The 23,756-nt window shown below is 56.8% G+C and overlaps 1 long non-coding RNA gene and 1 other non-coding gene across 8 annotated transcripts in view; both read left to right on the plus strand.

Annotated features, from left to right (window-relative positions):
• The first annotated feature begins 351 nt into the window (after positions 1-351).
• Positions 352-23,756, plus strand: part of LOC140601793 (uncharacterized) — a 277,650-nt gene continuing 254,245 nt past the window's right edge. For 3 of the 7 annotated variants that reach the window (XR_012004890.1, XR_012004873.1, XR_012004880.1), the window contains exon 1: positions 13,658-13,859. This is a non-coding gene — a long non-coding RNA (uncharacterized lncRNA). Of the gene's footprint in view, positions 452-4,764; positions 4,947-5,568; positions 6,472-13,656; positions 13,860-23,756 lie in introns of those variants that run through there. The other 4 variants (XR_012004878.1, XR_012004885.1, XR_012004870.1 and 1 more) reach the window with 3 other exon arrangements.
• On the plus strand, positions 3,013-3,119 carry LOC140602062 (U6 spliceosomal RNA). Its single transcript, XR_012005100.1, has one exon. It is a non-coding gene; the product is annotated as a U6 spliceosomal RNA (small nuclear RNA).

The following is a 23,756-nucleotide window of genomic DNA, read 5'->3' on the forward strand; positions in this document are numbered from 1 at the left end:
AGGTGGGTGGGGCGGTGGAAAGACAAGAAACGTCCTATCCGCCCAGGAATGCTGACAGGCTTCATCTAAAAGCGTCTTGAGCAACGGAGCGGACGTCGACAACTTGGGGTGACTTCGGCCGCCGCAGGGGGCGCGGGGAGGCGGGAACGGGGCGGACCCGGGGGCGGGGCCGGGGCGGGGGTCCGGGACCCGCAGGTGAGGCGGACCCGCAGGCGCCGGGGCGGGGGCGGGGCCTGGGGGCGAGGGGTGGGCCCTGGCGGGGCGGGGGGCGTGGCCTGGGCGCGAGGGGGCGTGGCCTGGCGGAGCCCCGCCCCGGACCGCCCCGGGGCAGCAGCGCCTCCTCCCCCCGCGGTGGATCTGGGGCGGCGGCGCCACCGACCCCGCGGCCGCGCGGGCGACGCGACGACCTGTTTTTCTGACCGAGCGGGAAGCGCCGGCGCAGGTGGTCCCAGTGCGTGTTCCTCTTTGCCTCTGATGTCTGGAAGGGGAATTCAGCCGCGAGGGCTCCTGTCTGCAGCCCTGACCCCAACTTCCTCAATCCGCCTCCCGCGGGCCGCGCCCCCCGCCCCCTCCCGCCCCGCGCTCGGCGGCCCCTGTGCCCGGGGCGCCCGCGGCCCTCCGGCCGGCCTGGGCGGGGGCGTCCTCCCAGCGCCCCGCTCCCCAGGACCGGGCCCCGGGGGCTCCTCCCAGGCAGGAGCTGCCTACCCCGAGCCGGGCGGCGGGGCGGCAGGGCGGCGCAGCTCAGGTGTGCCCCTGTCCTCCGGCAATCCTGTTCCCGCGCGGCGGGAGGCCTCAGGTGGGGGAAGCAGCAGGCACCTGCTGAGGAAGGGCGCTGCCCTGCAGATGTGGGTGGGGGTGGGTGCTTGCTGCGACCCTGGGGCGGCCTGGACCCCGCCTTCCCCCTGCCCTCCTGGGTGACCTACTGCCTGCCCTCTGGACCGAGCAGGTGGTCACCGCTGGCACCTGTGGTTGGGTCGGTGCCCTGGGTCCCCCGGTGGCAGGGAACAGCTTCCTTGGCTTCTTCCACCTCCCTGGGAAATGGCCTCAATTTTCTGGAAAAGGGCAGGAGGATCAGGTTCTCGGAACATTCCCGCTTCTCCTCCGCACAGTTGCCTGTGGAGGCCGGGGCCCTGTGGTGGGCACTGGCCGAGGCCAGCGATTCCGTAATCCCAGCCCCGGAGCCCGGCCCTGGTCAGCCCCTGCGGCGGTGCTCCTTGCAGTGCTCCTTGCAGCGGCTCCGGTGGCCCTGCCTGCCCTCTCCTGCCTGTCCTCTGCCTCCTGGACCCCGGCCCCCACTCAGAGGCAGGTCAGGAGGGCGGTGAGGGCCCTGGGGGCCTCCCCAGGCTGTCATGCTGTCAGTGGTGTCCCTGGGCTGCTCGGTCCCGGGACCCAGCTCCCTTGGGTGCCCTGGGGCGGATTGGCCGCCTGCCACCCCTCTTCCTCCCTTCTGCGGCTGTGCCTTTTCTCTATGTGGCCTCCCTGGCCAAGCCGTGACCAGCAGGGAAGGACTGGAGGTGAGGGCAGGAGGCGACTGGGGCCTTGCCACTTCTGGGCAGTGGCTTCCCGGGCCCCAGGAACGTGTGACCAAGGAGGCTGAGTGGCTGTGGATTCATTTGGTGTCAGGAAAAGCAGACGCCCTGTCTCTTTTCTGGACGCAGCAGTCCCTCGGTTCCCCCTTCCCTCCAGCAGTGCCCCCGGGCTGTGGTGCTCTTCATGCGTCTCCGTCTCCGTGGGTTGTCCTGGGTCTGGATGGCCACCGGGGGTCTCATGGAGCCCTGGGTTGGAAGGCAGCTCAGGGGCCACAGTACCCTTCCCCCGAGCCCTTTGTGCAAACACTGTCCCGGGAGGGGGTGTCCATGGCTCCCTCGTGATTCCCCAGGAAGACTGGGGCCCTGTCTCTGCATCTGGCTGCTCTGGGGTTGCACCGACGTCTGTCACACGATGGCATGGTGCTCACGGGCTGGGTGTGCGTTGTCTGACATTGTACCTTGCACGAGGCCTGGTGCCCGGGGCCACACGGACCAGACACTCAGCAAACAGGTGTCCCTTCCTCTGCCTGCTGCCCCCCAGCCTCTCGCCGGCCTGGGCCCTGGGCGTTGACTGGGCTTCCGTCGTCCCGCCTGTGTGCTTTAAGGAACGCTCAGTCCACCCGTGGGCCCGTGTGCTTGAAGCGCCGGCGGGTTGCCCGAGGGTCTCCCACAGACCCCTCTCACATGCTCTTCTACCCCTTACCCCCACTTTCAGATCACAAGGGGCTGCCCCAGCTCCCCACGTGCACACAGAGGTGCTGCAATTTCCAGAAGAATCCTGGGGCCCAAGGAACCTGCCCATGACCCCGCTGGCTGTTTCCTGGCTTCCCTGGGCCCTTCTCTCCACAGGCATAGCTCCTGGGAACCCCTGCTCTTCCCCATCAGAGGGGAAGCCCTCCCCCCCACCTCAGTGACCCCAGGACAGCTTTGTTCCCTCTGCCTCAGCAGCTCTTCCCACCTCCAGTGGGGTCAGCAGATTCTCCTTCGCTGGTTGGGCCCTGGGCTCCAGGCCACATGATCTGAAGCCCCAGCGCAGCTACCCAAGTATCTGTTCTGTTGCGACCTGCGACCTTGTTCTCTTAAGACAAGGCCTGAAGGTTTTTCTCATTTGTCCCAGAGTTACCTAAAGGGCTGCGGGGCGGTGGGCAGCCCCCCCACCCGGAGGGGCAGGGCGCAATCAGTCATCGCTTCCTCAAGGGAGCGAGTGTCATGAAAAATTTCTGATTTTCACATGGTCACAAAACAAAATGAAACCATAATTGCTTCATACCAGATACCACTGATCTTGCGGACGATTATCTTCTATTGCATGAAAAATATTTGACAGCGCCTCCAGGGGTAAAACTAGAGCATGTGCTGGGGGGGGGGGCACCGATGGGTGCCCGCTGTCACGGGATGGGCCAGATCGCGTGCCTACCCTTTCCCCCACCTACCCCGTTCCCTCCACGCTGAGACTCACTGGAAGTCACAACTGTTGTTTCTCGTGCTCGCTTCAGCAGCACATAGACTAAAATTGGAGTGATACAGAGAAGATCCGCGTGGCCCCAGCACAAGGCTGACACGCAGATTCACCAAGCGTTCCATATTAAAATAAATAAATAAATAAATAAAGTCACAACTGTTTTTTTCTTTAAAGTCTGTTGAGAAGGTTCAGAGTTTTGCCTTCCAAGCATGGATGCTCGATTCAGTTTCCTCTAAATTCATTCGTTAGATAAATTCCTTAAACCTACTCCATGCCAGGCACCATGCACCATGCACGGTGGTCCGTGAGGACCCAACAGTGAACAGGACAGACCTGTTCTTTGCTCTGACCCTGTTTGACATCAGTTCAGACCCCAAATCTGCCATTTACCGTGTACCCACGCGTAGATCGTTTAATCTTTCGGAGCTTTGGTGCTTTTATCTATCAAGTGAGGTTGGGAATTCCTGCCTCACTGCATTTACCTGGCGTATAGTAGGTGCTCAATAAATGGCTAGTCTTGTTCCGGGCTCTCGGGTGTCCTCTTTCTTCTCACGTGGAAATTGCCTGGGAAGCTACTGAACTGTTGGCTCTGGAGTCAGCTGGCTGCCTGAGTTTTCGAGGCCCTTGGAAGGATTCGGGGGAGTTGGCCCACTGGCTCCGGGTCCGTGCCAGGCCATGGGCCCTGCTGAGTGACCCAGACTTGGAGCCGTCGCTATGTCCTGTTCTAATTTCTGTTTCTCGGTGTGCTTTGTAATTGGGCCACTCTTTCAGTCGGCTAGAGCAGTTAACGACCTTGAGAAATGATCCCAGCCCTGAATATAGAATCCTGCTCTTTTGAAGTCACCCACTTTCTTTGTGGGTCTAAACGTGTTTGTATTTTCCCTCGTGGGCATGCCTTCCCTTCCGCTTTGATGCCGCCCCGGTAACAACAGGGCTCGGAATTATTAATTCCTACTGCGCAGTGAGGTGCAGTTTTATTACACAGAAAGGGGGAAAATATAATTGCTGTCTCGAGTAATCATTTTCTGAAGGCTGCGAGCATAACCTTTCATTAATATTTCATTTGCGGCCGGGGCGGGTAACTGGAATAGGCCTAAAAATATTGTTGTTCCCCGTGCATGGAGAGATCACGCGCTGGGGGCCGCGGAGCCAGTGTGGGCTCTTCAGTTGTTCGCAGTTATTTCTAAAATTAAAAATGTTTAACCCATTAGCCTGTCAGAAAGTGGAGGAGAGGCTTCCAGAGACACAGCTCTCGCTGAATGGGGTGAAGGTGCAAGTCCCAGACAGAAGCCATCTCAGCCCCTCCCCTGGGGGAGCCATGCCGCCTGCCCCTGCAGTGGATTTGGGGCACGGGGTCTGGGGGCGCCAGTGGCTCGCTGGTCAGAGCTGAGCTCTCGGGTCATGTGTGATGGGCGCTGTTTGGCCGGCCGTTTGCAGGTTGCTGGCTGTGAGGATGTGGTGGGAAGTGCCGTGGTCTTTGGTGTGGAGTGAGGCCCTTGAAGTGTTCGAAGTGTCTCCAGGGAGAGGGCCAAAGGTTAATCCCGGATTTCTGGACTGAGACCCCTGGAGAACGTGCGTGCTCTTGGGGTAGGGGGTAGGGGGCAGGTCGAGGGTGTGCAGGATCATTGTAGAGCCTTTGGTGACTTCCAGCCATTCTGGATTCTGGGCAGCTTCCTTCCCAGTCCTGCGGAGTCCGGCTGGTTGGGGACACAGGTCTGGCTCCCAGGGGGTGACTAAAGGCCCCGCTTTTCAAATCCTCACGCTCTTTCACAGACATGAGCTCATCTGACCATGAGAACAGCCCCCTGAGAACAGCCCCCGGACACCTGCAGGAACGTGGTGACATCAGCCTTTACCCCACTGGCTGGTCAGCTTGACCCCATGGGATCCCCTGACAACCCCGGAGGAGAGAGGTGCTCCCTTACAGAGGAGGAAGCTGGGCCTTTCGGCTACAGGTATTGATTCCCAGGGTCACCTGGCCATAGGTGAGCTGGGATTAGTCTGCGGCCCGGCTCGGTGTAGATGCCCATGGATCCTGGCAGGGCCATTGGGCTGCTGAGCATTCGGGGACTGCAGTGGGCTGATGGGTGGCCTGCCGCCTTGTGCCCTCTTGCCTGCCAGGCCTCCTTTCCTGTCTGTATATGTGCGGGAGTCCTGATTCCTGACTCACGCGTGTCCACGTGAAGGGGAAGATCACAGAACTGTATAAGCACCATTGGGATTTTTAAGAACACCCTTGGGCAACCCCAGAGTGGCTTGTTTCTGTGTTCTTGGGCTCACCGCATTTTCCTGGAAAAATAAATTCAAACAAACAAACACGGGGCTGTAGGTTCATGGCCATATATCGCTAGTGACAAAGGAGGGTTGTCCTAATTATTAATCATCTCGGGACTTCTAGACATGCTCACATTTGTGCCCAAAGATGCAGCATTGTTAGGGGGTCCTCTGTCTCTGGGAGGAAGGCCATGGGATTAGTAAGCCTTGAGATGGCGTTGGCAACCTTCGGGGAGGCTGGAGGGGAAGGAAGACTTTGAGGAGCAGCCATGAGAGTCAGTGTTTCTTTTTCTCTGGACCCAGAGCAGGGAGGAAGGTGGCAGGACAGACGCTGATGACGGCCCCTGGGTGCCAGGCGTTCTCTGTTGATCTTGTTGACCTGCTGGCTGGGCACCCCGTTCTACACATGAGGAGACGGAAGCCCTAGAGACCCATCAACGGCCAGGTGCCAGGTGAGTGCACAGGGCAGGATTTGAGGCCGGGCCCTGTCCTCGCCAGCCCAGGGAGAGCCGCCCCAGCAGAACAGAGTGGTGGCTCCGGCCTCTCCTCCCGCCGGACGCTTCCACCTTCCCCCTTTGCTCCTTGCCTCTGTGCCTCTGCTCCCGCCAGATCCAAACCTGCTAGTAAAACCACTTCTAAAGAGGTTTAAACAGTGACTGCATGTTGCTTACAAAAAGCTTGAGTTGCCTTCCCTGATCCCGTGCCCCGGGAGTGACCACGACTAACCACCCGGTGTGTGGAGTGCCAGACTTTGTTTCTAGGCACATGGGAACCTTTAAAGATCGATGTAGATGTGTTACTAAAAGCCAGCGATTGGAAGAACCTGCAGCAAAATAGCCTGAGTAGGGATCCACTTAGATCTGTGATCCAGCCGCCGATAGAATTATCATTGGTCTGTTAGCAAAAGAAGCGTCCGTGTCCAGCCCCGGGAGCTGCTTACTACATCTCATTGAATACAGAAAGTGAAGGACAAATTGCATGCATCGTGTATGCGGACACACTCCATTTCCGTGGCTATTCGCTTGGATGCACGTCTGGCACCGGCAGGCCCTGCAGACGCAGCCCAGAATCCCCTGTGTGGCTTTTCGGTGGTGGCCTGGCCTGCATGTCCCTGGCCTTAGCTGCCTGTGACATTGGGACGCCTCCGGAGAGCCATGGCCACCCCAGAGGAAGTTACTGGTGGCCAAGTGCAGGGGAAGTCCTGCGGTAAGTGCTCCGGCCGGGCTGGGGGAGGGGCTGAGGCAGGGGGACACCGTGAGGACCCCAGACTTGACTGAAGCCTTTCTGGGGGGCAGTGCCTCAGAACTCTGATGATTGCACCGAGTCACTTGGTCTCTGCACAGACAGAAATGCAGGCCCAGAGAGGGAAAGCGATGTGTCCGAGGTCGCACAGCAGGTCGCGGTGGGGCTGAGCAGGCTCCCCACCGGCACTCTGGGTGTGACTGGAGCCTGTGCTGGGTGGGGGCGGACTGGGGCTGCAGCGGCCTTCCCAGGGCCTTGTTTTCTCCTTGGGTAAGCTGGGTGGCAGTGCCCAGGTCTGTGTCCAGCCCCACTCATCTCTCCTTCCCCTCTTCCTTCCCCTCCTTCTGCCTGCCACGCCCTCCACTTGGCCTACGTACCCCCCTTGCCAGAGCTGAGGGACTTGGAGCAACTTGGTGAAAACCCTGCGTGAGGATCTGGTTTGATGCATTCTCCTTGGAAGCCTTGGACGTTCCTGGTGTGTGTTGTGTGCACGTGTGTGCATCCACGTGTGGTGTGTGTGGTGCGTGTGCATGGGTGGTGCATGTGCTGTGTGCATTTGTGTGTGTACATGTATGTGTACAGGTACAGTGTGGGTGGTGTATACCTGTGTGTGCATGTGGTGCACACATGAGTGTGGGTGGTGCATTGTGTGAGTGTGGACATATATATGTGCATGTATGGTGTGGTTGGTGCGTGTCTGTGTGGTGTGTGTGTGCAATTATGTAAGTAAGCACATATATGTGTGCACGTATAGCGTGGGTGGTACATGCCAGTGTGTGATGTTTGTGTGCATACATGCACTTGTGTGAGTGTGTGCATATATGTGTGCACATATGGCGTGGGGGTGGCACATGCCTGTGTGTGGTGTGTGTGGTGCACGCATGCATGTAGTGTGTGAGCATTGGTGTGAGTGTGCACATATGTGGGAGCATGTATGGCCTGGGTGGTGCATGCCTGTGTGTGGTGTGTGTGTGGTGCACGCACGGGTGTGGTATGCGTGCTGTGAGCGTTGGTGTGAGTGTGCATACGGGTGCTGTGTGTTGGATCAGACCAAGGGAGATTCCTGGCCATGCAGGTGTTTGGGGTGACCCGGGAGCAGGGGCAGCGGGGCTGCACGAACCCCGAACCCCGCTCTGCAGGCTGCCGGCGGGAGGCGTGTCTCAGCCCAGCGGCTCGCCCCCAGCAGAGCCGGGCCGGGTGGAGGGAGCTCTCAGAAATAGTAAACCACTGTTTTCTTGCCGGCTGTTTGCCCTCATTAATTCAGGTAGCAATTACCCATTCTGAATATTTGGCGACTAATTAGTTTTCCCTGTGGAGAAGGCAGAGCGAGGACGGTTTGGCTCCGACCCGATCCGCTTTCTCCGGTTCCCGAGGAGGGGGCGCGGGGGCCGGAGGAGGAGGCAGAGGCAGAGGGCGAGGGAAACCTGCCCGACGCCGGGGATGCGCCTGGGATGCCCCTTCCGCCCGGGCCTTCGCTGCGAGTCTCGAGCACGATAAAAATAACCCACCCGATTTTGGTTTTGCTGTCGCTTTCATGTTGTCTGGCCCGTTTCCCCTGTGGGTGCCGCTCCTGGCAGTTTGCCTGACGACGCAGGGCTGGTGTCGGAGCAAAAGTTCGAGGCTGCTCGCTGGGCTGCTGTCACCCCCTTTGGAGGTCGTGGCCTCTGAATCCGCCAGGCGACCAGGGACCCTGAGTGCAGGGACAGGGAGAGTCTTGGAGGCGGGGTGGCAGGCCGGGGGGGCACAGTTCGGGGGGGACAGGTTGGAGAGGCAGCCAGGGGTCCTGTGTGCCTGCGCTCGCCGTGAGTGGACTTGGGGAGTGGTGAGTGGTTCTTGACCCTGAAGCCCATTTATCCACCTCCGGCCTTGATCTGCCTTTTGGGACCTTGAGCCTTGTGCTCCTGGGGGAGTGGCCGTCAGGGCCTCAGGCCCGTTGCTGTTCCTTGGGGCACCTCTTGGAAGGGGGTCCAGGAGACGGGGGGTGGGCTTTGTCACTCAAGTCTGAGCAGCCTGTGGAACTGGGGCACCTGTGGGGCATGAGTCTGTTTTGGGGGGAGTGGTAAATAGGTAAGTCAAACAAATATGGCCATACCTTTTCGGGGGACTGGGGGCAGTGGGGCCCAGGCCCGGATACAGTGGGGCTGGACACCGATCTGGGGCACTGCCGCCCAGCTTACCAGAGCGGGGCAGTCGGGGGGCGTCCTCTGAACCCCTTGCGTGCTTGCTGCCCGCAGGGACACACACGGAGCCACGAGATCCCGCCTCTGCCCAGCGCCCTTGTGGTGTGTGTCCCTGCAGGGCGCTCTCCCTCCGCCTCTCATTTCAAATAAAAATTTCTGACTGGGGTTGGAGGGCCTCCTGGCCACCTTCCTCCTGCAGCTGTGTTGGGGGGCCTGGTCCTGGCTCGGCCCGCCTGCCACTGGACTTCCTCGTCCCCTGCGGCCACCTCGGGCGGGCATCGCGCGGGCCGACTGCACCCCACACCCGCACAGCTGCTGAGGGCTCCTCCAGCTTTACCGGCCCTGACCGCGCTGCACGTGCCTGTCTGTCTGTCTGACACAGCTGGGCCAGCCCTGCTGATGCAGGAATTTGGCTCGCTCGCTCGTGCTCTTGCACTGCTGCCCCACAACTCACTGTAGCTCGAGGCCACGGACCTGGTCTTCTGGTGTCTGGGGTTTCCCCGGAGCGCCAAGGCTCGCGCTCTGTGCTGGGGGGTGGCCAGTGCCCGGCGACATATTCGGGCTGGTTTCCCCAAACTGTGGTTCCTGTTCAGAGAGGCTCAGGGAAGGTGCCAGGGCCTTGGAGTCGGGCCCGGGTCCAGTCCCGGTTCTTCCAGTTAGATGTGACCTTGGGCAGCTTACGTAATCGGTGTGAGCACCGCTTCCCTCAGGATGCCTGTGTCTTTGGTGTGTGCTGCCTGCACAGTTGGTGTCAGAAGGAGCCAGACACACAGGGGGCCCGGGGGGTGGCCACCCTGGCACAGCTCCGTGCAGCCTGGACAAGTGGCCTTGGGGTCTTCCTTTGACTCCCCGGGAGCCTATGGGGACAGGGCATTGCTCCCGCCTCCCTGGAGCCAAGAGGGATCCCCCAGGCTGGAGTGGGAGTGCCCTGTGGGAAGAGACCCCCTTTCAGCTGAGGTCAGGGTCACTCCAGCTGGGCTCCGGGTGACCCGAGGGGGCAGCATTCCAATAAGCTCCCGCACTCACCAAATTTCTAGGCCAGGACTTGAGGCGGCTTTGGGACCCGGCCCAGCTGCCCTGATGGCTCCAGATGGGTTTCCTCTGTGGTGTGAAGCTTCATACACAATCCCTTCAGCTGTCTTGGGAAATGCAAAAACACCAGGTGCAGGGCTGTGGGCTCGAGTTTCCATTTACATTACCTGAGGCTTTTCTGTCCAGCCCACCCCCTACTCGGCCCCCCTCTTGCAGCCAGGTCATCACTGTGCCCAGATCACAACCATCTGAGGAATGTTCCAGCCAGCTCGGCGGGCTGCTCACTGCGGGCCGATGCGTCTTCCGCGGGGAACTTTGACCCCAGAAGGCCGGGCGATATGGCAGCTTTGCAGGCAGGGCACTGGGGTCCAGATCCCTCTCATTACCTGGGTGGCCTTGGGACAGTCCTCTGAGCACAGAGACTGCCTGTCATGCTTCCTTGGAGGTGGGTGAGGATGAGGTAAGCTGAGGAACACAGCGGGTCTGGCACCGTGCTTGCTAAGTGACAGCTGATTGTAAGAACAGCAGGCGCCCCTGGCAGGCGTCCTCCCCCCTGCTCCACGGAGCGCTTGCACGTATCACCTTATCTAAATGGCGCAGCAGTCTTACGGCGGAGAAAGCGTGATGACCCCATTTTACTGATGGGGAAACTGAGGCACAAAAGAGTGAAGTAACGAGCCCAAGGTCACAGAGCTGGCGAGAGGCAGAAGCCCGTATCTGTACCCAGCAGTCGGACTCCACGGCCTGTGCTGTCCCATTTCTCACTCTGTGCGGGATGTCACCCCCCTTGCAGGCTGCTGAGGGTCCACGCCATGGCCCAGGGCTCTCAGCAGCTCCTGTCTCGTGAAGTCCCCTGTGGGTGGTAGGCGGCTGGCATGACCTGCCCCAGGACCCCTGGGTAGCTGGAGCCCCTCGGCAGCCTGGGAAGGCCAGCTCCAGATCCTGCTGCCCCGTCTGCCGACGGGCTGGTGCCAGAGCGAGTGTGGGCTCACAGCCAGGTGAAGCTGCTGCGCTTCCAGCTCTGACGTTTATAACTGGGGACCTTGCTTTTGTCACTGGTAGGAGTAAGGCAAAGTGTGGCTTCTATTATGATGGATGCTATTCTTGAAAAACTTTTTAAAGACTTTGTTTTAGAGCAGTTTTAGGTTCACAGTAAAATTAGGAAGAAGGTACAGAAACTTCCCCCATACGTCCTGCCCCCACGCACATACGGCCTCCCCCACTGGAGTGGGACGTTCCTTAAACAGTTGACGGACTGACAGTGACGCACGGCGAGCATTATCAGCCAGAGTCCACGGTCGGCGTCGAGGTCTGCTCTTAGGGTTGTACGTCCCGTGGGCTTGGACAAAGGCATAAGGGCGTGTGTCCTCCATTGTCAGGCCCCCCGGAGTAGCTTCCCGGCCCTAGAAGCCCTCTGTGCCTATTCATCCCTCCCCTCTCCCCGCAACCCCCGGAACCATGGGTCTTCTCACTGAATCCAGTTTCACCGTTTCCAGAATGTCACGTAGTTGGAATCTTGCAACGCGTGGTCTTGCCAGATTGGATTAGTTCACCTAGAGATGCGCATTTAAGGTTTCTCCAAGTCTTCTCACCGCTTATGGCTCATTTCTTTTTTTTGTTCTTTTTTATTTTTTTATTTATTTTTATTTTTATTTTTATTTTTATTTTTATTTTTTGGCTCATTTCCTTTTAGTGCTACTACTCCATTGTCTGGGTGGTTCACAGGTGATTACCTGCTCACCCGCTGAAGGACAGCTTGGGTGCTTCTGCACCTGGGCAATTAGGAATAAAGCTGCTCTATGCATCCGTGTGCAGGTTTCATGTGGATGCAAGTCCTCAACTCCTTCGGGAGCGTGACTGCTGGATCCTACGGTCACAGCGTGTTTAGTTTTGTAAGGAATCACCCAGTTGTCTTCCAAAGTGGCCGCACCACTCTGCATTCCCGCCCGTGGTGAGCGAGCGTCCCTGCGGCTCCCCGTCCTCGCCGACACTTGGCGTTGTCAACGCTCTGGGTTTGGGCCACGCTCGGACGTGTGTGGGGGGATCTCATCGTGGCTTTACTGGGTGTCTGCTTTCAGTTTTAGCCTCACCTAGATCCCCCTGCTGTGTCTTTCTCGGGTTTGTTTGTTCAACAAACCTCAACAAACCTTTCTGGAGGAACCTGTCCTTCTAAGTATGGGGGTTAATGAGCATGACTCAGTGCTTGCTCAGAAGCTGCGCTTGTGTGCATGCGTGTTACACGTGTGATCTGTAATTAAAGGATGTAGGAGGGAAATGGCTTCGAAAAAGGACTCTGGCAGAGGTACCAGGAGACGCTGGGGGCACACATCCCTGTGGCATTTGGCTGCTCCTCGAGGGGCCAGGCAGGTACCCTTCCTGCCTGTTCTCACTTGTTCTCGGCCCAGTAAAGGGCCCAAGCCAGGGTGGACACTCGGGAAATGTTCGTTGTATGAACAAGAGGGGATCAAAGAAGGGTTCCCAGAGGATGTGGCATTTAAGCCGAGGCTTAGTTCTTGTGTGATGAGGGAGGGAAGACGGGGAATGCCAGGCGCCGGGTTCAGAGACATGGAAATGCACACAGCTTGCAAACTGGAATCAAGCAAGAAGTCCGGTTAGGCTTTGTTTTGTCACAGGCTGTGTGTTTGGGGCAAGCGAGTTCCTGGAGGGAAGTAATAAAGATCCATCTGTTTGTTCAATAAACATTTACTTGCCATCTACCCTGTCTGAGGCTCAGTGAAGGCTAACATGAGGCTGGTGGGGGAGCCAGTCAGGCCCCCATGATGTCCTGGGTGCCGGGGTGGGACTCTGCAAGGATGGGGTGGAGGGGAGGGCATGAGGCCAGGGTCAGAAGACAGGGCGCCCTGCGGCTGTGGCTTCACCGAGGAGCAGGTATCAGAGAGGGAGGGGCAGGCGGAGCCAGGAAGCTGCTAACGCTCGGGTCTGGGGGTGCAGGAGCCTTGGTGTGGGTGCCCTGGGAGGGCCCTGGTCACGGAGGGCGTGGGATGTTTTCACGGCAGCGCTACTCGTGTTGCACGAGCTGGGAGTCGCCTGGTAAAAGTGCAGATCCCTGGCTTCATCCTCAGTGGAGAACGCAGAGATGGCGACTCCGCGGGGCCCAGGAATGTGCATTTTCATTTCGTGGGTGCGTCTTTGCCACCCCAGCAAATCCAGATGCTGCTGGCCCTTCGACGTAGCAGAGCTGCCTCTCCCTGGGCCCGGGAGCCTCGGGAGCTGGAAACCCGCTCAGGTCCCTAACCTTGCTGCTTCTGCGGGAGCCCGTTCTCGGCCGGCCCTGGGCAGACAGGGTCCCGGGGCGGGGGCGGGGGCGGGGGGCACACGGGCAAGGACGTCCCCTCGGGGCCTCACCTCCCTCCTTGCTCCTGTGACCGCGCGGCAGCTCATTGTTCCATCGTTCCTTTGTCTCCCTCTGTGTTCGAGAAGCACCTTCGATGGCCTGGGAGGTGTGAAGCAGATGAACGTGACACGCATTAGTGGGAGAGACAGGCGGGCCCACGAAGGAGGGGATGAGGCGAGTGAAGAGCAAGGACACTCAGGTACCGGGGCTGTTGCTTCAGCCTGTTTGGTTCCGGGCGGGGCTTCTGGCTGCACCGTGGGCCTGCGGAGGATCAGCGTCTAAGCGGCCGGTACCCCTTTGGCTGCCAAGAGCCTCCCATCTCTGTGGGAGCTAAAGCCACCGACTCCGCGCCCGATTTCTTTAATGAAATGCTGGGCTTCCTAGCAGGCGTGCGCTGTCGGGCGAGGTGTGTGGGTGCACAGCCCGCATCGCGGGGGGGCTGTGCCGGTGAATGCGGGGTCCCATGGGTGCTGGCTAAGCCGGCCCTGCGTGCAGCAGGTGGAGGCCGGGCCAGGCCTCGGTCAGCAGGAGGCGGCCTCCCCACCCTCGGGGGCCTCCCGGGGGCCAAGGGGGACGGTGCGGCCTGTCTTTAGGGCGTTGGGTAGGAGGGGAAACAACCGTGGTTACGTGCTTCCTGCTCCTCCGGGGAGAGGGTTGGAGAAGCCTGAAAAGCCCCGGCCTCTGGTCGGAGTGATCTCCAGCGGGGGTCTGTCCCCGCGCCCAGCCTGGTCTGCGATGCTGGTGGCGGAGAAGGCTGGCGGGTGGAAGCACCGCCCGCGGAGAAGGTACAGCGCACAGCGGGCAGCGGACCCCGCTCCCCTCCAGGGAGGGCGGGTCCACGCGGGCTTGTTATCTGCCCCAACCCCGGGGTTCTGACGTCTGTGCTCATTTTTTGATTCTGGAATAGGGTGGTTGCTTCTCTTCTCCCCAGGGACCTTTCCTTTCTCCCCGTCTTGACCTTCTCAGGAACACCGGTCAGATGCAGCGTCTGCTCCATGCGTGTGTGGCCGCGACTTCCTCTAAATAGTAATTATTAAGCAAAACCGAAGGGACGTCTCTGTGGGGATATTTGCCACCCGAACAATAATCCACTGAGGTTGTAAAGCGCTCTGTGCCCAGGTCCTTAGATCGCTCCTAGCACGATGGGCCCGAGAGCTGGGCCTGGGCCACCGCGGTGGCTTCTCTCCCCGGACACAGTCTTCGGCCTCTTGCCTCTACCCTCCCTCCCTCCCACGACGGTTTTTCCAGCCCATTCATGTTGGTTCCTGCCAGTGTCCGGAGCCCCCGCCCCCCGCCCCCGGCCCTTGGCAGATGGTGGCTGGTGAGGTCCTCTGGTTGGAGGCAGGGGCGTGCACTTGGGTATGTAGCCCAGGGCTCACCATCTGGGTGGTGCGTGTGTGTGGGACCTGCGAGGCTTCTGGAAGCCAGGCAGGAGATGAGGCAGGGCTGAGGGTGGGCCGCTCGTGCCCACAGAAGGGCCCCAGGGCATGGCGTGTGGCCTCAGGAAGGGTGCAGAAGCCACTTGGCAGTGCCGTATGCTCTCCCTCTTGTCCAGCCCAGGGCTTTGGGCGAGCCGGGTGTCCAGGGGGTGAAGACTGGAGCTGGTTTCCAGGCCTGGAATCTACATGTTGTGTGGGCTGCGAGAAGTGGGGGCCAGTGGGCTTGCTTGGGTGGCAGGAGCCAGGGGTCAGGGGTGAATTGGCAGCAGTCCCAGGGAAGGGTGGTGGGAGCTAGCTCCTCCTCCGTGGGGTGCGTCTGGCCTTACAGCCTCAGGTGGCAGGTGCTTGGAGGGAGGGGTCAGGGGGATCTAGGCTGGGACAAATCTCTCCCCCCTCCCCCTTCCCCCCTCCCTCCCTCCTCCCTTTCTTCACTTATCACCTGTGCTGTGTCTCATGCCTAGTGTCATGGGCCCTGGGGAGATGGTGAATGTGGCACGGCCCCGCCCTCAGGTGGTCTCCAGCCTCTGACTGCTTGAGGTAGGAGGGTCTGTAAACACCAGGTAAGGCCAGGCCCTAGAGTTTCCAGCAGCCCACGTGCCTCAGGAAACGAGGAATAGGGGTGTTTCTGTAGCACCTTCCAATGAAGAATGAGAACACAGTTGACGCCTCACAGCGGCGCAGGCTGCAAGGAGAGGCGCACCACGGGTGCTTATGCACGTCCCCTCCTCTGGGTCCTGCCTCAGTCCCAAGGGGGCAGCGCAGTTACTGCCAGCCCTTGGTGGATCAGGACCCAGGATGGGGAGAGGAAGCGACAGCGCCAACCTGCACAGAACCTCCTAGAGGATCTGTAAGAGAGAGGACTCTGGGTGTCAGGGGGCCTTTATTCAGTGCTGTCTGAAGGATGAGCCCCAAGTAGATGGATTCGGTTAACTCTACAAAATCGTCTTCTTTATAGGCCGAAGATGGTCAAATATGGCTTCATAGGACCCGCCTGATGTTCGAAGGGCATGTAAAAAGAACTCATCTTGTATTTTAGAATATACTGGTTGCCTCACTGTGGCCGAGACTGTCCCTCCAAGGACGCCTGTGCCATGGTGATTCTCAAAGTGTAACCCGAGGATCCATTTGGGGGTGGGGGTGGGGGTGGGGGGCAGCCGCTTGACAGTCACTGTCGGAAGGCAAGCCCCTCGTTCCCTGGGTTTAGAGATGTCCTGTGACTTGTTAGTTCACTAGCCACGAGGGTACTCAGCCTCCGTTCCAGCCTGTGTGTTATTCTTTAGTATCTTCTGGGATAAGCAGTGTTTACCGTCTGCTACAAGATATAGTTCCTGTTGGCTCTGTATTAGCCGGGGTTCTTCAGAGAAACAGAACCGATAAGGGGGGTGTGTGCGTCTAACATGTGTATGTCATACATGTATTTCGTATATATGTATATATGTGAGTGGGCAAGCGAGAGATTTTAAGGAACTGGCTCACATGATTAAGAAAACTAGCAAGTCCAAAATCTGCAAGGTGGGCCATCAGCCTGGAGACCCCAAGGAAGAGCTGATGCTGCATTTCAAATCCAAAGGCCCTCTTTGGCCAGTTTCCCTCTGGTCTGGGGGACGGACGTTTGTCTTCGTTCTCCTCAGCCCTTCAACGGATCAGATGAGACCCACCGCCATTAGGGAGGGCAATCTGCTTACTCAAAATCCACCAATTTCAATGTTAATCTCATCTGTAAACATCCTCGTAGGAGCTTCCAGAATAATGTTTGGCCAAATATCTGTGGGCCCAGCCAAATTGACACACGAACAATTTGTCACAGGTCCTAAAGTTACATCTTTCCAATATCCAGAAGTTTCTTGGTTCTGGAAGGCTGATGTAGTCAGTATATGCAAGGTAGGTACTAGACCCCATGGGGCGACAGAAATGCATGAGACTTCATGAGCAAGCCTGAATTCTTTCTACCAGGTAATTACCGGCCATGGGGTAGCCCATCTTGGACAGTACAAGCGTTATGTGATTTATAACATAGATCACATCTCAGAGTCTTCTTTGCTGCAAGCCTTTTTTTTTTTTTTTTTTAATCAAGCCCACCCTCCCTCCCTTTTTCCTTCCTTCCTTCCTTTAGTCAATATTTATTGGGCATCTAGCATATCCCAGGCACTAGGCCAGGTGCTGGGGGATCAGGACTGAAGACATTCTACTATCAGGAGTGACTCAGAGGGGCTCCTGGTGTAGAGCCATTCTCCTAAAGCTTACAGCCCAGCCTCGGGAGCCGGGTTTCCTTCCCGTTCTCTAAGGCTTCCGTAGCAACACGAGACCTTAACATGCAGCCTGTGGTCGTCCTGGGTCGTCCTGGGGGCAACACCACATCCTTTTTACAGCACATCTTTCCTTCTAAACAGAGGGGCCTTGTCTATTTTCAAGGACCAGCAGCTTCACTGGGCAGCTGGTGGGAAATGCAGACTCTCAGGCCACTCGCCTACCCAGTGATCCCTGCGTTTGCTGTGCATGAAAGTCTCACACCGGCTTCCCTAGTCCTCATTTCCCTCAAGGACACCAGAAAGTTCCACGTAAAATCTGGGAGACTCAAGGGCCTAGCCAGCGGACTGGCCTGCTTGGGAAGGTTTTCACCAGTGCAAGAGGTCGGACTTGATTCGGAAACCGAGCAGGGGAGGCCTCTGGGTGGCCTCTTCTCGGGCTCGGAGAGAGGCAGACCGAGGCTCCCTCCAAGGAGGAGAGCCTGCCTCCCTGCACCTGCGCTGTCCTCTCGGGGGAACTTGGGCAAGATGCTTCACTCCTCCAAGGTAGTTTTCTCGTCTATAAAATGGGGATGATGATAAAAAAAAAAAAATTCCTCCTTTCTGAGTTGCTGGGAAAATTTGCAGATCCACAGGGTGTGGATGGCGTGTTGAGATCCACCAGGTGTGGCTGGTGATGTCACCGCGGCAGCAGGCTGCACAGGGTGGGGGGCGGGGGTGGCTGGAGCCCGGCTCCTCATCGCTGAGGGGCGGGGGGGCGCCTGCTGCATAGGTTGGCCCGAGGATTAAGAGGCGCTGCATGCACGACGCCGGGGTGACAGCTGTTGTGTTCATAACAACTGGCTTGTGTAACCGCCCTGCGTGCGACGACGGCAGTACGCGTGACTTCGGGGAGGCCGCGCTACCTGACTCATCCAAGGACAGGTGGGGGCAGGTTGAGGAAGAGGCCACTTTGGGCTGCGGCAGTGCCTTCCAGATTGTTCACGGAGGCACCGTTTATCCCAGGGCACTGCGGCCTAGATTCCTGAGCGGATCTGTAAGAAGCGCAGAAGTTAACATGACATGTTGCTAAGTAGATTTCTTTTAAAAGGTGTTCTCTCTCGGAGGTAATGACAGATGTGAGTGTTGCTATGGTGACAGGCTGTCTGTTTAGAAGCGCGCCGCACAATGGCTCGGACGGCTTGCCTGCAATTCACGGGTGTGGGAGGGAAGCGAGGCCCCTCTTGGGCAATTTCCGCAATTGGAAAGGAGTCTTCTCCTGCCGGGGTCCGGGTTCCAGAGCTGAGTTTGTGTTGTCCCTCGGGTGACGGGGTGAGATGGGGAGGCCGTGGCACGTATTTCAAAGGACAGAATTCTCTGCGCAGCACTCGCACGTCGAAAGTCGGAGGTCTTTTTAAGAGTTGAAGGTGATTAAAAATAATCCCGCCACGAGGAGCAGGGCCCGTAGCAGGGCCACGAGGTTGCCTCAACAGCACGAGGGCCCCCCGAGAGCCTGCGGTGCCCTGGGGGGCCCGTGGAGTGGAGGCTGGGCGCTGAGATGTGCGCATGGGTGAGCCCCGCGCCCTGCGCCCTTGGAGGTCGGGGCCGGCAGGGCTCCAGGCTTCAAGTGCGGTGGGGACGGCTGGGCCCGCGGGGCCGGGGTGAGGCGAGGATGTGTAGCAGGCTCTTGGAGGTGAGCGGGGCTCCAGCACAGTCCATTCCTACAGCTGCCGATCATTTCATCGTTCGCAAACACACCGCAGTTTATTCGGGGGACCTGTCTACGAGGCTCACGTAGGCCGCGTCCAGACTGTCCCAGTTAGGAGCAAGGCTGCAGGGACTGTGTGCACTGCTGCCCCTTGACCAGCTGAAGTAGGAGATGGATGAGTGTAGGCAGCGTTGTTTTTGTAAGAAAGGCAGACCGCCTCGTGCCGCGCCTCACTTGGATGTGTCTGGGGTCGTGGGGGCCTGACTACCCCACCCTCTCCTACAAATGGACCTGCAGAGCTTGTCTGCAGGTTCTAGCAGGGGAGCGCAGCTCCCGGTCTACCCTTGACTCCAGAATGGGGAAGGTCATCTTCTCCCCCTGAGCAGCTTTGGGAGGGATGCACCTGAAGCGGTGAGCGGGGCGGGGGACCCAGGCCGGTCGGCGAGGCAGTGGGGTGACAGATGTTGCAGCTGGAGCGCCCCCACACCCCGTTCTAGAGCAGGGTATCCCTGCCTCTCCTCGTCTGCTCGGCCCTGGCCTGCCAGTGCGACACCTTGAGCAGACACGTGTCCTCCTCTTGGCGTTTCACAGCCTTTGTACCTGTTCTTCGATTTCTCTGTATTTCATCTCTTTTGAATGAGAAAGAAAATGTCCTGCTTATGAGAACAGAAGGAACCAAGTCTCAAGGGGGGGCTGCTCATTTCTTGGTGAACCTGGCAATGGCGTCTCATTGCTGTCCAGCGAGGTGTCCGTCGTGGATTTTAACCAGGCCCAGCCGTCAGCCGTCACTGAGATTGTCCCACTAGCTATCTTCTGAGGCGCCAGCTCTGTTGCTCATCCTCTACAGCTTCTGTTCTCTTTTCCCAGCACAGCCCAGTAGGCAGCCATGCTCTCCAGAAGCCAGGCAGGCCTCTCGCTCTTCTTCTCCCGCTGGATCTCCTGGTCACAGATGCGAAGATCCACTGGCGGAGGATGGAGACACTCTCTGAAGCCAGCCGTGCCCCAGGGGTGGGATTTCCTGCCCGATATTCAGGACTCCTGGTGTTGGAAATAAACACATGGCACCTGCGAGGGGCTGCCTTGCACCTTTCCTCTGACAGTTTCTAGCAGGGACAGGGAAGGAGAGGAGATGACCCTCTGTGGGTACCTATGAGGACACGGATCCTGGCCTAGGTAGCCTCACACCTGCTAACAACGGGCTCTGACCTCAGATCGGGACTGCCTGGTCACACCGTACCACAGGCTTGCCAGCTGGCTTGCATGATGGCCAGTCGACTGTATATAATCCCACAGATGAGGACCTAGAGGCACCACCCAGCTACAGCGTGTCACCAAGCGCACAACACGGCTTGGACAGACTTGATTTGGATGACAGCTGTGTGAAAGGCCCCACAGCAGTCTGCATGTCGGCAGTGGGCACATTCTCACCGTCGGGGGCGGGGGCAGGAGTGCTGGCTCTGCAGGCTCAGACGACAAATCCCAAATCCCCTCTCTCTGGGGCAGGCTCCCATTAACCACGCTCACGGCACCGGTGCCTACGCGGTATGTCAGCTTCTTATGTTACAGGGAGAACTCCATCTGTCGAAGGGTCCGGAGAGCTGAGTGCTCTGTTTACCCTCTTCTGTGTGGGGAAATCTACCTGGCGAACTTCTTAATCCAACGGTTGCCTGGTGACTGTGGAATCAGAGCCGGGGAGCAGATCTGAATGCTTAGTGACATTAGGCTTCAGTGCGTTTCTCTCCCCGATCTCTGTTGCGAGGGGCATCTGCCAAGGGGACTGGAGAGTTAAAACCCATTTGTTTATTTATCCATGAAAGACACACAGAGAGAGGCAGAGACACAGGCAGAGGGAGAAGCAGGTTCCCTGTGGGGAGCCCGATGTGGGACTTGACCCCAGGACCCCGGGATCACGACCTGAGCCGAAGGCAGACGCTCAACTACTGAGCCACCCCGGCGCCCCTAGAGACTGTCTTGACTTTCTTCCTATTTCACTTGTGTTCATGGCTGGTCTGATCTCCAGGCCAATGGGGTCTCCTGTAAAAATTGCCCCAGCTTCTGGGCACAGTGTGGAAAAGGACTCTGGGGTCTCACTGATGTCATGTCTCTCTATTGACAGCTCTTTGTTTTGGGGGGATTGGTTTTTGGCTCCCCTTTTCTTGCCTTTGCTTGTTGTCACCACTCAGCCTGTAGGAAGTCCTCCAAAGGGCTTTCATGGGAAGTGTTGCCGTCCTGCTCCTCCCGAGCAGAGCTGGGACCCCAGCATGAGCAGCTGTAAGGGCAGATGCAGGTTTATACGGCTTATACTTTTTAGGCTCCTCTTTAAGATGAAATGCAAAATTTAAAATATAGTATCAGGTACACGAAACGACTACTTATTTAGAAAGGGCCTAGGTTAGTAAGGAGCCTGAAGCTTTCAGCTTTATGAAATGCAAGTTAAGTGGAAACTCTGGAGGAGGGTATGACACAGATGGGGCGGCTTTGAGGCCAGCAGATCCATGATCGGGACGGGATCTTAAAGGTTCTTGTGCCTAAGCTTAAAAGCCTCCATTGATAATATTGACACAAGTAATGCCTGGATTTGCTTTTCCACCTATAAGGGAAGGAAAAACACAGAACCAGTTGTGTTGCTCAACCTGCCTGCTCCTGTAAGTGTTCCCTGCGGACAAGTCGGGGCGCCCCCCTGGGCCTTGTGCATGTCTACAAGAGTTATTTCAAGGGTTACGGGCTCATCTGCGGTATGTCCACCCACGGTTTACGTGACCAGTCACTTCGTGATAAGCCCGTGGGTTTATTTCAATTGGTTGCTTTTACAAACAGGGTGGCGGTGATGGTCTTTTTGTGAACATTTTCTTTACGTGTGGACATATGGGAATGTTTCCGTGGGGTAGGCGGCTGGAAACGGTGTGCTGGGTGAAAAGGTGTGGGATTGAACGTGTTGGTAGATTCAGTGAATCCCTCTCCAGAAAGATGACCCCGATTTACACCCGTCTGATGGCATAATAGTACTTCTTTCTCTGTAGCCTTCTCAGTGTCTCTTTTTGTCAACACAATGGGTAATAAATGATATTATTGGGATTTTTTTTGGGATATTGGTTTTTTTTTTAAAAAAGATTTAATGTATTTATTCATGAGAGACACAGAGAGAGAGGCAGAGACCTAGAGAGAGGGAGAAGCAGGCTCCGTCCAGGGAGCCCGATGCGGGACTCGATCCCAGGACCCCGGGGTCACGCCTTGAGCCGAAGGCAGACACCCAACCACTGAGCTACCCGGGTGTCTCCTGGATACAGTTTTAATATGAATATATATGATTGTTAGTGACTAACTTTTTTTTTTCTTTGACTTGGACTAACCCCAGAATGAATGCCTTTTCCTCGAATGGAGAAAGCCAGAAAATCCCTTTGAACCGGTGTTGAAAACATGTACGGATTCTGGCCATTACCACCTGGCCAGTGCCACCAGGTTCCTTGGGCTGGCTGGGTGACTGCAGTAGCGTCTTCACTGGTCTTCTGTCTCTGGTCTCGGCTATTTCAGTGATGGCCTTCAGATCATCCTGTCATAGCTCCTGTCCTTGAGACCTTCCAAAGCACCTGCCCGCCCATCTCACTCACCAGTGCACAGAAGGTGAAGCCCTTATAATGTCCTGGAAGGTCCCCACGGCCTGGGCACCGTGTCATTCCCTGTCCTCGCTCCATCGCTAACTCAGTTCCAGGTCCACTGCCCTCTCTGCTCTTCTTCTGGTCAGATGAGCGTCCGCGTAGGGCTTTGGCACAGGCCATCCCTCCATCTGGAAGGTTCTTCCCCCAGATATTCACACAGACAACTACCTCACCTCCTTCTCATCTTTGTTTAAATGTCATTTTCTCAGGAAAGGCTACCCACATTTGAAACTGCCAACTCTTAATCTCTGTAGCTACGTTTCTAGATTTCGGTGGCACTTTTGAACATGTTATATAATTACTTACTATTCTGTTTATTGTTCATTACCTACCTCTTCCAGCTATAATGTCAGATTCTTGAGGAGAAGGCTCTCTCTCTCAATTTATTTTAAACGAGCAAATGAAATACCAAAAACAGTTCACCCATTTCTCCTACTCTATACCCCACACCCCTGGCAACTGCTAATCTGTTCTCTGCTTCGTTGTCTGTGAGCGCAGGGTTTATTTTAATTAATTTTTTTCTAAAATTCCATGTGTAGGGGAGATCATTTATCTTTCTATGTCTGACTTGTTTCACTTAGCATATTGCGCTTGAAGTCCATTCATGTGGCAAACGATGAGATTTCGTTCTTTTTTATGACTGAGTAATAACCCACTACGTGGACATACCACAGTTTCTTTATCCATTCATCCATCAGTGGACACTTGGGTTGGTTTCCCTGTCTTGGCAATTGTAAACAATGTGGCAAAGAACAGGGGGGTGCATCTTTTCAAGTTAGTTTTTTCATTTTCTTTGGATAAATATTCAGAAATGGAATTGCTGGATCATGCGGCAGTTCTGTTTTTAATTTTTTTGAGGGACTTCCATACCAGTTTCCATATAGCCCATACATATATCTATATTCTCACCAACAGGGTGCCCTTTTCACCGTATCCTTGCCAACGCTTGTTACTTCTAGTCTTTTTCATAATAGTCCCTTGAATAGCTGTGAGGTGATGCCTTGTGTTTTTTTTTCTTTTTCTTTTTTTTAAAGATTTTATTTATTTAGTCATGAGAGATACAGAGAGAGGCAGAGACACAGGCAGAGGGAGAAGCAGGCTCCCTGCAGGGAGTTCGATGTGGGGCTTGACCCCAGGACCCCAGGATCATGACCTGAGCCAAAGGCAGATGCTCAACCGCTGAGCCACCCGGATGCCCGCCTTATGGTGGTTTTGATTTGCATTTCCCTGATGGTGAGTGATGTAGAACATCATTCTGCGTACCTGTTGGCCACCTGTAGGTCTTCTTTGGAAAAACGTCTATTCAGAACTCCTGCCCATTTATTTATTTATTTATTTATTTATTTATTTATTTATTTATTTATTTATTTTTTTCTCCTGCCCATTTTTAATTGGATTTTTTCTTTTCCTTTTGTTTTCTTTTTCTGTTTTTTGCTATTGAGATGCATGAGTTCTTTATTTCAGCTATTAGCCCCTTATCAGATATATGACTTGTACTTTTTTCTCCCATTTCACAGGAAAATAGTGGTAGGCAATGCTGACAAACATCTCTAGTGAAGGAATCTCAGACTGGGCCTAAGTTTACTGGAGCTTGAGGGTCACCAAAGTTCCTTGTGAGAGAAACGTTGGGTAGGACAGGACTCAGGCAGGAGCA

This window comes from Canis lupus, chromosome 12, assembly GCF_048164855.1.
Source record: "Canis lupus baileyi chromosome 12, mCanLup2.hap1, whole genome shotgun sequence".
Classification (NCBI taxonomy): Eukaryota; Metazoa; Chordata; class Mammalia; order Carnivora; family Canidae; genus Canis; species Canis lupus.